Source organism: Pinus tabuliformis, chromosome 4_1 (genome assembly GCF_031772625.1).
Source record: "Pinus tabuliformis cultivar Carrire ecotype Pingquan chromosome 4_1, CPIR1, whole genome shotgun sequence".
NCBI lineage: Eukaryota > Viridiplantae > Streptophyta > Pinopsida > Pinales > Pinaceae > Pinus > Pinus tabuliformis.
Genome location: NC_142303.1, coordinates 77,837,085 through 77,851,947, shown reverse-complemented (window position 1 = coordinate 77,851,947; position 14,863 = coordinate 77,837,085). Strand labels below are relative to the sequence as shown.

The 14,863-nt window shown below is 37.5% G+C and overlaps 1 long non-coding RNA gene across 1 annotated transcript; it reads left to right on the top strand.

Annotated features, from left to right (window-relative positions):
* Positions 1 to 924: 924 nt before the first annotated feature.
* Positions 925 to 1,794, top strand: LOC149174246 (uncharacterized). The gene is made up of 3 exons (XR_016258475.1): positions 925 to 1,045; positions 1,309 to 1,381; positions 1,519 to 1,794. It is a non-coding gene; the product is annotated as an uncharacterized LOC149174246 (long non-coding RNA).
* Positions 1,795 to 14,863: the final 13,069 nt, after the last annotated feature.

Here is a 14,863-nt window from a genome sequence, read left to right as displayed (position 1 = left end):
TTCATGGGCTTATCGTTCTCTCACTAAGCAAAATTTGTTTTTATTTTCCTGTTAAGGTTTGGAAGAAGCATTTGTGTTAATAGTACTATTCTTAGGTTTGCAAACTAAATTTGGCGCCCATTCTTTTGAAATGCGCATATTGTTATCGTTTCCAGGGGGCTGCGCAAAACTTCTTAGTTGGGACTCTTTCCCCTGACATGTGTCAATTGACAGGATTGTGGTTCTTGTAAGTCACAATACTTCTGTCTTGTGGAGTAGATGCATAATTTTTTAAAGCTTTCTTTCTTTGAATTAATTCTGCATATGAAACCCATCAAAACTTGTGGTCACAGAGCATTTATCTTTAAATTTATGTATCTCGATGCAGCGTTTTTAGTGCATTAACGAATTTTACCTGAAGGATTCTTCATGGTAGCTTAAATGTTTCTAAGTAGTTGATCTTTGTTATGCAGTGATTTGCGAGGCAACAACTTGTCGGGGACCATTCCTGAGAATATTGGCAACTGTACAAGTTATGCAGTTTTGTATGTTTTTTGATTTTCCTAATTGGATTTTAAATGAACAAACGGGTGTAAATGTATGGTTTGATGCAGGACTCGTGATCTCAATTACTTACTGAATTGGGGCTGGTATTCTTATCAATTACTTATCATACAATCAACTTACCAGAGATATCCCCTTCAATATTGGGTTTCTACAAGTGGTTACTCTGTAAATGGAGATATTTAGAGGACTGAACTGTGTTCTAGTATCAGGAATTTTGTGTTGAATAGGCAGGGATATGAGATTATGTAGGTTGTGTAAGTAATGAAATTCATTGCATGGTATGCACTATTTAATCGACATCATTAATTTGTCCTGAAAATTATCCGAGTTTAGATTCTAAAAAACCGAACCACAGAAATCTGCAATCCATTATCATTAATTTGGTTGCTTTAGTTGTTCTACCCTAATTTTAAAGTGGTTATCCTAGGTCGTTACAAGGAAACAAGCTGACCGGAAGGATACCTAAAGTATTTGGTCTCATGCAGGCTCTTACTGTTCTGTAAGTACAGTGTTTTCTGGATCTCAACTTGTCCAAAATTTTCATGTGATCGGATTAAAGTATAATCTCTTACATTTAATTGCATGGAAGCCTAGATCAATAAGAATCCATAATGATTTTGGATATTGTCAATATATTTATTATGCAGAATCAATCAATATTCCTTCATTCATTGATAAATTTTTTGTGACCTTTGGCAAAAACTTGATTATGTAATTATGGTGTAAGCTTTAGTGTACTGATACAATTAATATTTATTACAGGGATTTGAGTGATAATCATCTTTACTGGAACAATTCCTCCAATTCTAGGCAACTTGACTTACACTGATAAACTGTGAGTTGCTTGCATAGTTAATGCTCGAATTGTTCCCATCTGGGTTTGTGAAAGTCCATTACTTTTTGACTATAGATTTCCTTTATGTTCAATTTTCAAGAAGCTGATTCTCTTGTTCTTTCTTTTGCACTACTCAGATATTTACACAGTAATAATCTCACGGGATCTATTCCGCCAGAATTGGGGAACATGACAAAGTTGGGATACCTGTAAGAGATTCCAATCACATATTTTGTGATGATTGATATGTAAGAAATGGAAACTGGACGTGCATGATAAGAAATAGCTCTTTGATAGTCAACGGTTGTATGCATATGCAGGCAGCTAAATGACAATCAGCTGACTGGGCAAATTCCACCTGAGCTGGGGAATTTGGAAAAGTTGTTCGAATTTTAAGTTTGTGTCCAAACCTTTTTCTAGAAAGTGGAGATAAAAATGATAGAAATATCTTGAAACCTCCCATACACTAAACATTAATCTATGATATCTTTTGGATTCTTGCTGTAAGTATTTAACATTCCAAGGTTGTATTTTTTTTGAGACAAAAATCTTGCCAGAAATCAACTTGAAGGTCCAATCCCAAAGAATATTAGTTCATGTGTTTCTCTCATTTTCTTGTAAGTGATATAATCTTCAAGCCAAGTGATGAATTTGCGGAGCATAATTTCCCACTGACTAACAATATTAACGTTGTTCCTTCATTGTCCTTTATCCTGTAGCAATATGCATGGCAGCTGTTTGAATGGAACTATTCCTTTGTAATTTCAAAAACTTAACAAGCTAACTTATCTGTAAGTAATCCTGGGCCATATTCTAAATTGACCTATAACATAATGAGTTGTTGAATTACATTAAGCATATTCAATGTGACTAACGGATAACGTTGCTGCTTTTACAGAAATCTGTCCTCCAACAATATCATGGGAACAATTCCTGTAGAGCTGGGGCATATTATAAATTTAACCAAATTGTGAGTTTTAGTTATTCTAGTGTCTTGGTACATTCATCTTGATGGCCAAATGCCTAGTGAGAAGACCGTTGGTCGCAGAGATGATGCCTTCAACACTTTCTTCAGAAAAACTAGAGTCGAAAGCATGTTCCCCCTATTGTATTTGTAGATCTGGAGCCGATTTTCATTGACGTGTAACCTGTAAGCTAGCCAGCAGATGCCAACAGATGTTCAGCTTGTTGGAACCAGTTGAACATCGTAATAGAGATGGCGAACAATCGCAGATGGCTCGGCCAGTGGAATACTTGTCGCATCATCATCAAGGGGGTATGAATTCCAAAGAACCTGTTGATGGAAATTCCCAAGCAAAATTCCATGAAATGAAAATTTTATTGAGACCATTGGGCATGTCTATTTATGACAGAAGTATGTGACTAGAACAAGAGATGTCATATCTATAATATTGCAAGAATTTTTAGACCATGAACTCAAATTCATTGAAACGCAGCAGCATAATAGTGAATTGTAAAAATTAAAGATTCAATGTGGGTAGTCACTAATCTAATTTAATTAGGTTAATGAAGTAAATTATTACAGGATTGGATTAACTGATGAACTGGTGGAGTTCTTGGGATTAGCGTAGCCCTAAAAGCATGCCACGAGTTTCAGGAAATGGTGTTCTTATTTAATTATATTCAGGGCATGAGAAGGATGCATTGTTTAATAGGGTTCCAGAGCTGATCGTGATCATTTGAGGGAAATTCCTCTTTTACTTGCCTCTATATTACATTTCAACTTTCTCTGTGGAGTGAAATCTTGTAACAACAGTCTGATCCTCAACAATGAAGCTCCAGGTATTTTCGTTCTTTTCCATGGATAAGCAAACACAACTTTTCCTCATGAATAATATGCTCTTCATTAATTTGTTCATAGCTTATCTTCTATTGTCTGAAATATCCGCCATGAATGACCAAAATGTAGAAGAGTTGTGTCCCATACAAAATAATACTCTGTAATTTGATTTTGTATTTGAAATTTACTGCAAGAGGAAATCTATGGAAATTTGAAAACAATATTCTGATTATTTTATCAAACGACAAAGAGCGTTTAGAAGGGTAATTGCACAATGATCCAATCCAAGAAAACAAGGTTTTCCACAAACCAATTAACTCTTCTAGAAAAATTCAACAATTCCAATTTAATAATCCTATCGGCCTCTCTTTGTACCTTTTGGGACAATTGCTAGTAATAACCCATATGTGCTGGTTTCTATCAGACAACAATTTCTGTGGTGGCTTCTCTCATACATGAGTACTATTTGTGAACTTTGAATGTGAAACTACTTTCAAAGAACATTCAAAATGATTTTATTTATTTATTTTTTAAATAATTTTTTATATTGTCTCTAGAGAGACAATAGTTTGAATTATGGACATTTATTTTTTTTAAATAATTTTTTATATTGTCTCTAGAGAGACAATAGTTTGAATTATGGACATATTGTCTCTATAGAGACAATATGTTTTTAATCTCAGCTATTGTCTCTAAAAAGACAAAAATGTAATTGTCTCTAAAGAGACACAAATGAAGTTGTCTCTAGAGAGACAAATGAAATTGTCTCTAGAGAGACAAATCAAATTGTCTCTTAATAGACAATAATTCTTGTCTTTATAGAGACAATAATAATATGTGTTCTATATTGTCTTAATAGAGACAAATTTTTGAGACATTATATTTTGAGACACCCGCTTAGAGACAATATTTAAGACAATACACAAGTTTCTTTTTGTCTTAAGTTAAGACAATTGACTCAAATATTATCTTAAATATTGTCTTAAAACCCCCCTACATGTAGTAGTGATTGTATGTTAAGACCCATGTGATAACTAAAGCGATGCAGGCCTATGTTGTTTGCTTGGAGGTCGCGAGTTCACCTCCCCCCTCCCCCGTTGTTGTTCAAACCTTTGACCCATTTTGGTGGCCCTCGAGATGCCAAGTGGCAACCCCTGGCCCTACCATGTGGCAACCTATGATTGGCCACCACCAAACATTGTGCACCAATCAAAACTCGCCATCTTCATCTAATCGAACTGTGCCACTTGGCACCCTTCGATTCGCCGAAGGAAAAACCCACCATTTTCACAGTCGTCCTTCCACATAGGAATGTATAGTCAGTGCCACGTCAGTAGTATGGACTGATGACTGGGTTGTCATATTTTGCAAAAATTCAAATGTTTGGGAAAGCGAACATAACATGATTCTGGGAGAATATGGTGTCTATTTCGCACGAAACAAGTTGCGATGGATTCAGGATGACGAGCACTAGGCAGTCGTTTAGGTTCCACACCAATCTGATAACTTTTAATTTTGAGCAAATTTTTGAGCATCTGAACATTCCTCTCCACTGGAAGCCTTTTGGACCCCAAAAGATCAGTTTGATATGTTCAACAGATGAGGGTATAGTTCCCTCACCTTTCCAATCTCGATCCATTTGGCCTTGGAAGGATTTGTCCCTTTGAGCCCCACATGAAGGTAATTCACATTCCCTTGTTTTGAAGACCTTTCTCTTCTATCAAGAATGGTGTCTTATTGTATTTCATCAAGGTATTCAGGAGAGAAATATTCAATGGTTATAATTTAAACATTCTCTCCTTGATCTTCAATGAAATGAGGCTCATACAACCTTAAATTTTCCACATTAACAACATCATAAATTTGCATATATGAAGATAAATCCAACCTGAAGGCATTGCCACCAATCTTTTCCATAATTCTAAATGGACCATATCTGATTGGTTTTAGCCTTTTACCTTCTCCTTGGAGCCTCTCTTTGCTAATGTGAAGCCAAACTTCATCACCGACTTGGAACTTGTGATATACCCGATGTTTGTCATGCGTTGACTTTTACTTGCCTTGGCTCTTTTCAAGCTGATCTCGAATTGTTTAAGGTATCATTTGTAATCATTCAATGAACTTCTTGGCTTTGTCCATGATGTCACCATCAATAGAAACATCCTTCTTACCAAGATGGTACAACAAATTATGATGCAAATGGTAATCAAATTCCCCTACTTGGTTCTCTTGACTCGAGCTTAAATGTACATTTTGAAAGTATGCATATTGTTTAACATAACTTTCATGAAAAACAAAATTATTCTCAAGTAAAGTAGTCGCACTAACATTAGGCCTAGAAAAAATATCGTCAACTTTGTTGTATATGCCTTTCGTATTCCTGTTGACCAATTGGAATTGTTGTAAGGATCCCATCCGTCAAAAGTGCCTTGATTACTGCAACATTTTCATTGCACCATTGAAAATTTTTGAATGATATGAAATGGGATTACCATATTACATGATGACTATGCCCATGGCATAGTCACTTGCAAGTACATGAGCTGAACAAATGCTTTCTTTCAATACATAAAATGCCTTTTGTTGTTTGCCTTCCCACTGGAAGACCTTTTCCAAACTATTTAATGCATTCAAATGCACTGCAATAGAAAAAAAGTTAGCAAAAAAATTTCTCCAATATTGGGATGCTCTCAAAAACTTCATACTCCAGTGAATGTATTGGGTTTTGGTCAATTCATCATGAAATCTATCTTGGATGGGTCTATCTTCAACTCACCTCCTCTAACAATATGCCTCAATCACACCAAAGAAGTTTTACCAATTTCACACTTTGACATCTTCAAAAACAATTGTTATTTCTTCAAGACGTCAAGTACTTTTCTCACATGCATGACATGTTCGTCAAGACATTTTCTGAAAACTAAGTTTTCATCTAAATATATTATCTCATCTAGAAATGGCTCCAATACATCATTCATCATATGCATGAAAGTAGTAGGAGCATGGAAAAGACCAAAAATCATAATTAGGCATTCAAACAAACCTTGTTTTGTCTTGAATGTTATCTTCCAAATGTCTCCTTCAGCAATTCTACTTTGATGATAGCCACTCCTTAAGTTCCATTTAGTGACATTCTTTCCATTCTTCTTTGGCACCAAAACAATAGGTGACTCGTATGGCGAAGGAGATGGTTGGATGATCCCTTTATTCAAAAACTCTTGGGTTTGCTTTTGTATTTCTGCATTTTCCATTATTGACATCCTGTACATGACAATGCTAGAAAGATGGCAATATTTCTCCAATGGTATTTCATGTTGGATTACCATCTTGGGGGTCAACGCATTTGGTTCCTGAAACTTCTCATCATATTGGTTAACTACATCAACACAATTAGATTTCAAGTTTGTATCACAACATTCAAATGCTTCATAATCAACATCATTCTTTAGTTTTCTCATAAGAAGCACTAAATTATTGCTTGAATTCACTAGTCTTTTCATTTTTCGTGCATTAACTAATGAAAGATTTAGTTTCTTGCGATGAGCTCTCATAATATAATCCACACAATATTTGAACAAGTGGTAGCTGTTTTCATGAAAATAGAAGCTTTATTTTCAATCATAGCGGTAAGGACTACCCAAAGCAATTCATAAAATATCAAGTGGTACAACATTTAATTCAACTTCGTCAATGAAGTTTGTTGTGATTGAAAACTGAAGAATACATTTGCTTGTAACTTGTAAATTTGTGTCCTTTCATATCCAACCCAATGGATGTGGCTTGGGATGTAGAATGGTTTCAAGATTAATTTTCTTGACTAAGTCTTCAGATATCAAGTTGGCTTGAGACCCACTATCTGTTATGGATCTAACCTGGAAATATATGATAATAAAAATAATAGATAGAAATTATTCACTTTATTGATCAAACCCTTAAGGTAGGGAAACACCATACAATCACTCCTTAAAGAAGGAGAACACTCCACAAACCATATTCCTGTTCATACAATATTCCTTGACACCCCTCAATGTGGAGTCTCTAGCCTCTATATAAGCCTCATACATACAATACCATGGGTCATTACCATGGTTCCCTCAATACCATCTATCTAATACCATGGGCTTATTACATTATTTCTAACTACTTGTGGTCCCTTACACGATACGGGTTAACCACCTTATTTATTACTATTGCCCATCCCATTATTATTCCATTGGGTACCTCCCTTTGTACCCCATATTATCCCCCCTAGGTATACTACATTCCACCCCCCTTAACATGTTTCGTCCTCGAAACATGGGAAGAACACAAATAATAATATCTACTCAAAAAAGTAGTCCACTGGTACCATGCACATGCATCTAGCCATTCAAGAGAAAGGTGAACCCTCGATCTAGCTAGTGCCTCGCTCGCTTGAGATGGAAGTTGACCGTGGTGGCTCTTCTGTATTGATGTGTAGTAGGTGGATCACCACTCCTCTCTATCTATCATGTGGGGGTTGTTGTCGTTGTGGCTAATTCGTTGCCATCTTGTTGGTTGTTTTCTTGTGGGGTGATGTGGGTGGTGATATGCTGAAGTTTTAACCAACAGTGGAGCCTGAGTGGTAGCTGGTACATGTTGTAACGTCTTTTGTTGTTGCTTATCTTCCAATATTACTTCAACCACTGATTCCTCATCTGATGTATCTGTACCTGTAACATTTTCTGCTTCAGCCTCCTTGGACTCTACCTGTACTTGGTTTGATGTTTGTGTTTGGTTATCGACCATCAAGGGCTCATCATCTGATGTGTCAGTCCCTGGAACATATTCTTCTTGGGTTTTAATGGAAATATCCTGCAATGTACTTTTCTTCTTTTTATACCAGCGCTTTAGGGATTTCTTCTACACATTAATATTGATAGTACCCACAGATTCCATCCAAGGATATCCCAAAACAACATCCATGTTATCCATATCTGAAGTATAGAAGTCAGAATGAAACACATACTTGTCCATAGAAAGCTTCAAATATTTATAAACTTGAACATCCCCATTATCAACCTATGTGTTTTCAATGTGTTTTGTTGGAACTTGCAATTTTTTTGCCAAATTAACATTGATAAAATTATGCTTGCAACTAAGATTTATAGACACAATGATCTTCTCCTTCTGAATCAATCCATGAACCTGCAATAAGGACATACTAGCAGAAAACAACCCTTTAGGTTTCTTGGTTTTCTTCTTTCCTATAAAAACAAAATCTTAGCTAGGTTTTTTGGTTTCCCCCTTTCTAGTATGAGACCATTTGTCCAAAAGTAGTTCTTCAATTTCGTTAGCATGACATAACTTCAGAATCTCACTGTTAAGTGATTTCCACCATATAGCAACGTCATCTTTCAAATAATACCCTATTTTGTCCCTCCAACACCCTGGGAAGTCAAACTTAAAATGTGCTATAGAATTTTCAATAGAATACCCATTATTTTTTCCTGTAAAAAACTTACTGTTATAATCCATGAAGAGGGTTTTTGAAAACAAATCGCTTACTTGGCGAAGATTTGAAATCGCCACAATTCAGTCAATATTGCTCTGAATCCCTATTATGACCTGTTTTCGGAAATGGAACAACCATTCTACATCTTCCCATGTGATATAAATTCCAGTCGAGGCACTGGAATTTCCTATTCGCGCTGCAACTGTCCCGCCGTCACAAAAAATTGCTGAAAAAATAGCTGATTTTAAATCAGCGATATCTCCCTCATCCGGACTCCGATTCGACTGATTTGTTTTTTGAAATTGGGTATTTTTTCACAAATAATCCATATCTGCAATTAGATTCTGCATATTTTTTACCAGAACTTACAGATCTGCGCCATAAACTCGCTGCCCCAAAAAATGTCTGCAACAGCACTGATTTTTAAATTAGCGAGATCTCCTTCATTTGGACTCCGATTCGACTAATTTTTTTTTTTTAAATGGAGTATTTTTTCATCAACAACCCAGATATGCAATTAGATTTTGCAGATTTTGCTCCAAATCATACAGATCTGATCTGAAAATTCGCCGCCTCGAAAAATGTCTGCAACACCATTGATTTTTAGATCAGCGATATCTCCTTCATCCAGACTCCGATTTGGCCGGTTTTTTTTGAACTTGGGTATTTTCTTGAAAGTGCTCTGATACCACGTTTTATGGATCTAACTTGGAAATATATGATAATAAAAATAAACCCAAGAAATAACAGATAGAAATAGATAGAAATGATTTACTTTATTGATCAAGCCCTTAAAGTAGGGCAACACCATACAATCACTCCTTAAGGGAGGAGAACACTCCACAAGCCATATGTTTGTTCATATAATATTCCTTGACACCCCTCAATATGGAGTCTCTAGCCTCTATATAGGCCTCATACATACAATACCATGGGTCATTACCATGGTTCCCTCAATACCATCTATCTAATACCATGGGCTTATTACATTATTGCTAACTACTCGTGATCCCTTACATGATACGGGTTAACCACCTTATTTATTACTATTTCCCATCCCATTATTATTCCATTAGGTACCTCCCTTTGTGCCCCATATTATCCCCCCTAGGTATACTACAATATCAAATAGTGTGTCAATTTTTATATGTTTTGTAATAACCCTCACATGAAATAATTCAATCCTTGTTTCTTCATTTGGAGAGCTAGTGTGAAAATTTGATGTATTAGTGCTAGCAATGGATTCTTTTCCTTTTATACCCATGGCTGTAATTTTAGTTTCATCACCTGAATCACATCCTAAATCCTCTTGAATGATTGCAGTTGCTTTTTATTTTCCTTTGTTGTCTAGCCTAGACCTTCTAGATATGATCGTTAAGTGTCAAATGCGCCTTAGGTTAATTGAATTCATTTTAAAGTTTGTATTGAGTTATGTTTCAGTTTTCAGGTCTTAGCGATGTGATCGAAAAACATTAAATGCAACTTGTTATCACCCCAAGAAACTCTCCTAGGTTGAATATCAGAGATGCTCGGGAACATTACAAACTCAACAAAATGTTGGAAAAATGGTGGATGAATGAAATAAATGTTGCATATTCAAGCCAGATAACCACTTCTACTATGCTTAACCCCAAACATGGGTGAAAACCCTCAGACTACAAGGCTTTAGACCACCAATTACTCACAGTTTTAAGTAAAATGTGTTGATGGAGAATACTGATCACACCAGCAGATGCACAGGACCTTGTGATGGCCAGCTGCAACCAGTTAAAAGGTCTGTAAATCTATTCTCTAATGCATAGACAGGATGACAGCTCTCTGGCATTAAACTAATAGAAACCTGCATACATATTCAATGATACAAGCTAGATTCTAACACAGAGGTGGGATGACATCCCCTCTAATGCTAAACATTAGTAGCACGTGAATAAATGCATAACAAGCAGAGCCTGGAACAAATAAGAAGAAGTGGAAAGTGAGAAATTAACAGCAAAAGAAGCTTGCATTAGCTGAAAATGAAGACCAGACGCTGCAGATATCACAGTAGTTACAGTCTCCAGAAGTTGAACCTTACATCAAAATAACATTCATCAACCTATTACATTTTGTCTTCCAGATATATATAGAAGTTGATTACAAAAACACTCTGCTGTGTTATACGAGGAAGGATAATAATGGGCCAACAACCATATTAACTATCAGATATGGTCTTTGATACAATCTGCTGATTGTTTTAATGGATCAATTTGACATTTACTGGTACTTGTTGTCCTTCCTGAACAAGTGGTGTATAATATGGAAAAGCTCCATCGCTGATAAATGGTTGAACTGCTCGAGGATGTCCTTTTTGTCCTTCGGCCACTCTATCTTTCAAATATGGTTGCTGAGGATTTATTATGCTAGGAGCTGAAACACTAGCCACCTTCTTCCTTCAGGAGTTTGGAAAGACTGTGGGAAAGGACCATGTGGGTGAGCTGCGGGAGAAAACAGGCTGTAGGATCATGCAGATCAAAGGCGGAAAACACTCGGTGAAGAGTACCGGGAGGCGAGGTGGAAGAAAGCTCTGAGCTGTCGGATCAACTAAATGAATGGAGAGGATAATTTGACAGAGGATATCAGAAGAGCAGGGAGATCAACGACCGTTCGATCTCGTGGATCAATGGTGGGAATCTATCGGAGGAAAAAATCGGGCGGTGGCGGGTCAAACAGGTGTGGGCCGTCGGACCATGATCCGCGCAGATCCGACGATGATCGGGAGATGAAAGAGCGCGGAGGTTAACGGCTGGGGGTCAGGCAGTTTCGCGGGCAGGCGGTATTCCCCGCACCGCCCACAGGGCTGCGGCGGTTTCCGTATATGGCTGCGCCATCCCGTAACATTGCGACACGTGGCAGCCAAAAACCACTGCCCCCACAGGTTAACGGGCGGGCAGGTCGTGTGATCGGGACTTGCAACTACCGTCCAATGGCGAGACGGACAGTCGGATGGCTAGGAAAGTGCACGTGGTTTAATGTGCGGGAAAATGGACGAAGACCATTGGATCGTGGAAATCAACGGCTACAGTAGAAGGAAGCTATATGGGCGGGGTTTCATGGGTTAAGTGCCCAGGGCTAAACGAAAAAAGGATTTACGTGGGTTTTTGAAATAAAGTAGAAACAACGGGGTAAAAGGGAATTTAAGGTTTACAAAGGATTTGGAGGAAAACAAATAAATATAAGACTAAGAGTTTATGAGAGAATTGAAGGAAGAGAAGGTGAAAATACTGTTGTGCGCTCCTTTTCGACATAAACCCATCACCAGACCCAAATTTGGCCCTTTAAACACTGAAATTTATAGCAGAGCTAACACAACTAAATGAGAGAAGACCCTTTTAATTCGATGAAATTCCTGCACTAGAGAGGGTAGAAACTACACAATCAAGTGCAAAAAACCAAGAAACTGAAAGTGAAATCATCTTTCACTACCTTACTTTTTTGAAAAATAAACTAATGAAAAATGCATTCCAATTCCTAATTTCCTAACAAGCACATATCTAACAGTGCTTTCGAAAGTAAACAAAGTTCTTTTCCTTTCTAAAATGCCAATGCAATTCTATTCTTTAGTGATGCAAGCTATCGTAGCACAATGATGCAACAAACTAAAATTTCATACTTTTTCATGAAACAATGAAATAAACTTTTCACATACAACACTTCAATGAAAAAGTTTTCGAGACAATCAACTCTTCAAGCAAATGAAAACATGAAAAGGAATTTTCATTCAAACTAATGAAGAACCGACTTTACCAACAAAAGGACAAGCAATGTGATCCATGCTGAAAAAGAAACATTTAGACAAGCAAACAAAAAATTTTCAAACTTGTGTAATAGAGGTCAAAGTCGCAAAAGGACCGCAAACAAAATGCAAGGAGTAAGTACACCTACAACCCAACTCACTGAGTTCACAAACAGCTGAATGGATGACAATCTAGATGCCCTAGTGTCATTGACCACCCAATGACTCAAGCAATCAAGCAAAAAGATGATAAGCCAACAAGCAAACAAAACCAAATGAAAAGAAACTTTCTAGTCAGGGAGAAAATGATTTAAAATGCTTAGGGGGTCAAAATCATAAGAGCATAACACACTGTCCAAGATTGGGGACAAACCTTAATATTCACTTACAGGCATCGGCGCGACTGCCTAACTAATAACAAGTGCCAGAGGCTAGTTGGCGTGAGTGTCTCTCAACAAATCGCGCTATTCGGCGCGACTGTCAGTGGATTAAGCTCCCTAATCGAGGGAGCCAAGAAAAAAATAAATTTTTTTGAAACAGAGACTAGATCTGCTACTATGAATTTCAAACTCAGGCCAATAAGTAGGAGAAAAGAAACAGAATCAAAGGGAAAAAGTGGAACTAGAAGAGTTCACACGAAATCATGAAATCTGAGACAAACAAAAGGATGGGTTCCCCAGTGGAGTCACCAATTTGTGGTGAAGAAAAATTATAAGTGCGGACACAAACAAATTCCTCTAGCCTGATAATGGGTCTAGCCACAACTGATACATTCTATGGAAGATTTCCTTAGGTTAGAACTAATTAAAAGGGCCTACCTCTTAGTACGCTTATCCCGTTTGATGATGTCCTTACTTGCTCGCTCTAGATATCTTTTGCTTCCTTCTTCAAGCGCCTGAAACAAGTAAACAACAACAAACAACAACCGTGCTAATAGACACATTGTAATTCAAACTACTTAACAAGTCAAGAAACATTAAGCCATGAATATGTAAGATGACAATTCATGTAGGAAATCAATCGATAGTTGCATATATATTAAATCAAAGAAGGGATTACAACCATTGTCTTGACATTATTGTTCTCCTCTGACAAGACCAGGTTCCCAGACACTTCTACTAGCATTCCATGGTGGCCTCAATCAACAATATTTTTAAGGCTTTTCCCTTTAGGCTTCACTCCAAACCAAATCACACTTCTCCCTCACACAACTAGAGAGCTACAACTATGAATAGCTTGTTGTTTACTCCAAACCAAAATAGCAAAAGCACACCAACATTAACACTTAACACTAGCTTGTGCTTGGGAAGAAGGGAGGTTTATATAGGATGAATGGATGGGAGATGGATCATCTTCTTATGGGAGAAGGTCTTATTCCTTGAGGTATTTCCATCATTATAGGGGAAAGCAGCCCCAACTGACATCCTCAACCCCATTCGGCCAAACCATTTACAAGACTTCCATCACAAAGATTCTAGAGTTGGAAGCTTCGGCTCTTAATTTAAAAAACTTTCCATAACAGGACCGGTGCAACTGGAACATAGCTCAGTTGCTCCGGTCGGTGCTAGGGACAATGCTAATCTCTGCACATCGGCACGGGGAAGACAAGGGTCATTAGCGCTGGTCTTGTAAACTAGGCAAAACAAAAGTTTCAGAGGAAATGGTGCAAAAGGGAATTGATATGATCATGAAGAGGGACACAATGGGGGTTTCTTCATGAAGGGAAAGCATGTAGGGTTCACTGTAGAGGTCCTCTAGGATCAAGGAAATCCCAGGGATAGTGACAAAATGTTGTGTAATAGTTAGCAACTGTGATATTAAATAGAGTATGGGTAAGATTAAACCAGTATGGGAGGCTCACAAAAAATTAATGACTCAACATGGAGCCTCACTCCTCTAGACAGCAAAGTACTGCCAAGACAGGCACTTACAACGACCCACTCCCCATTCCATAGAACTGGTCATTCACGCAATAAAGGCAAACATGATAGAAAATGACCCTGCAGCAAAGGAACGCATCACAGCAGGTACGTAACTTGATCAGGGGCCTCCACTAGAACAACAGGGGGACACCTCCTCCTTCATCTTTCCCTTTTCCTCCCTTTTTCATTAGTTCTACAATTAGCATTTATTTCCAAGAAAGGGAGCATATCCCTATTGTAATCTTTGGGTAGCATGATCTATCACAGGCCAGGGCAACTAGTACATCAAGCAGCTGGCCTTTGGCTGAGACATCTTGTAACAACTATTCTAGCTACCCCTCTTCTTATAAATAGGGGGAAGAAATATTATACAGGGGTTCCGAAATTTCTCACCTGATGGGTCTGAACTCTGTGATACGAAGTTGGCTCGTAAATCTGGAAGAGAATGACTTGTATTTCAGACTGTATTACTTTACACAGGAAAATCTTTCAGACTGTCAAATAAATGGTGGTG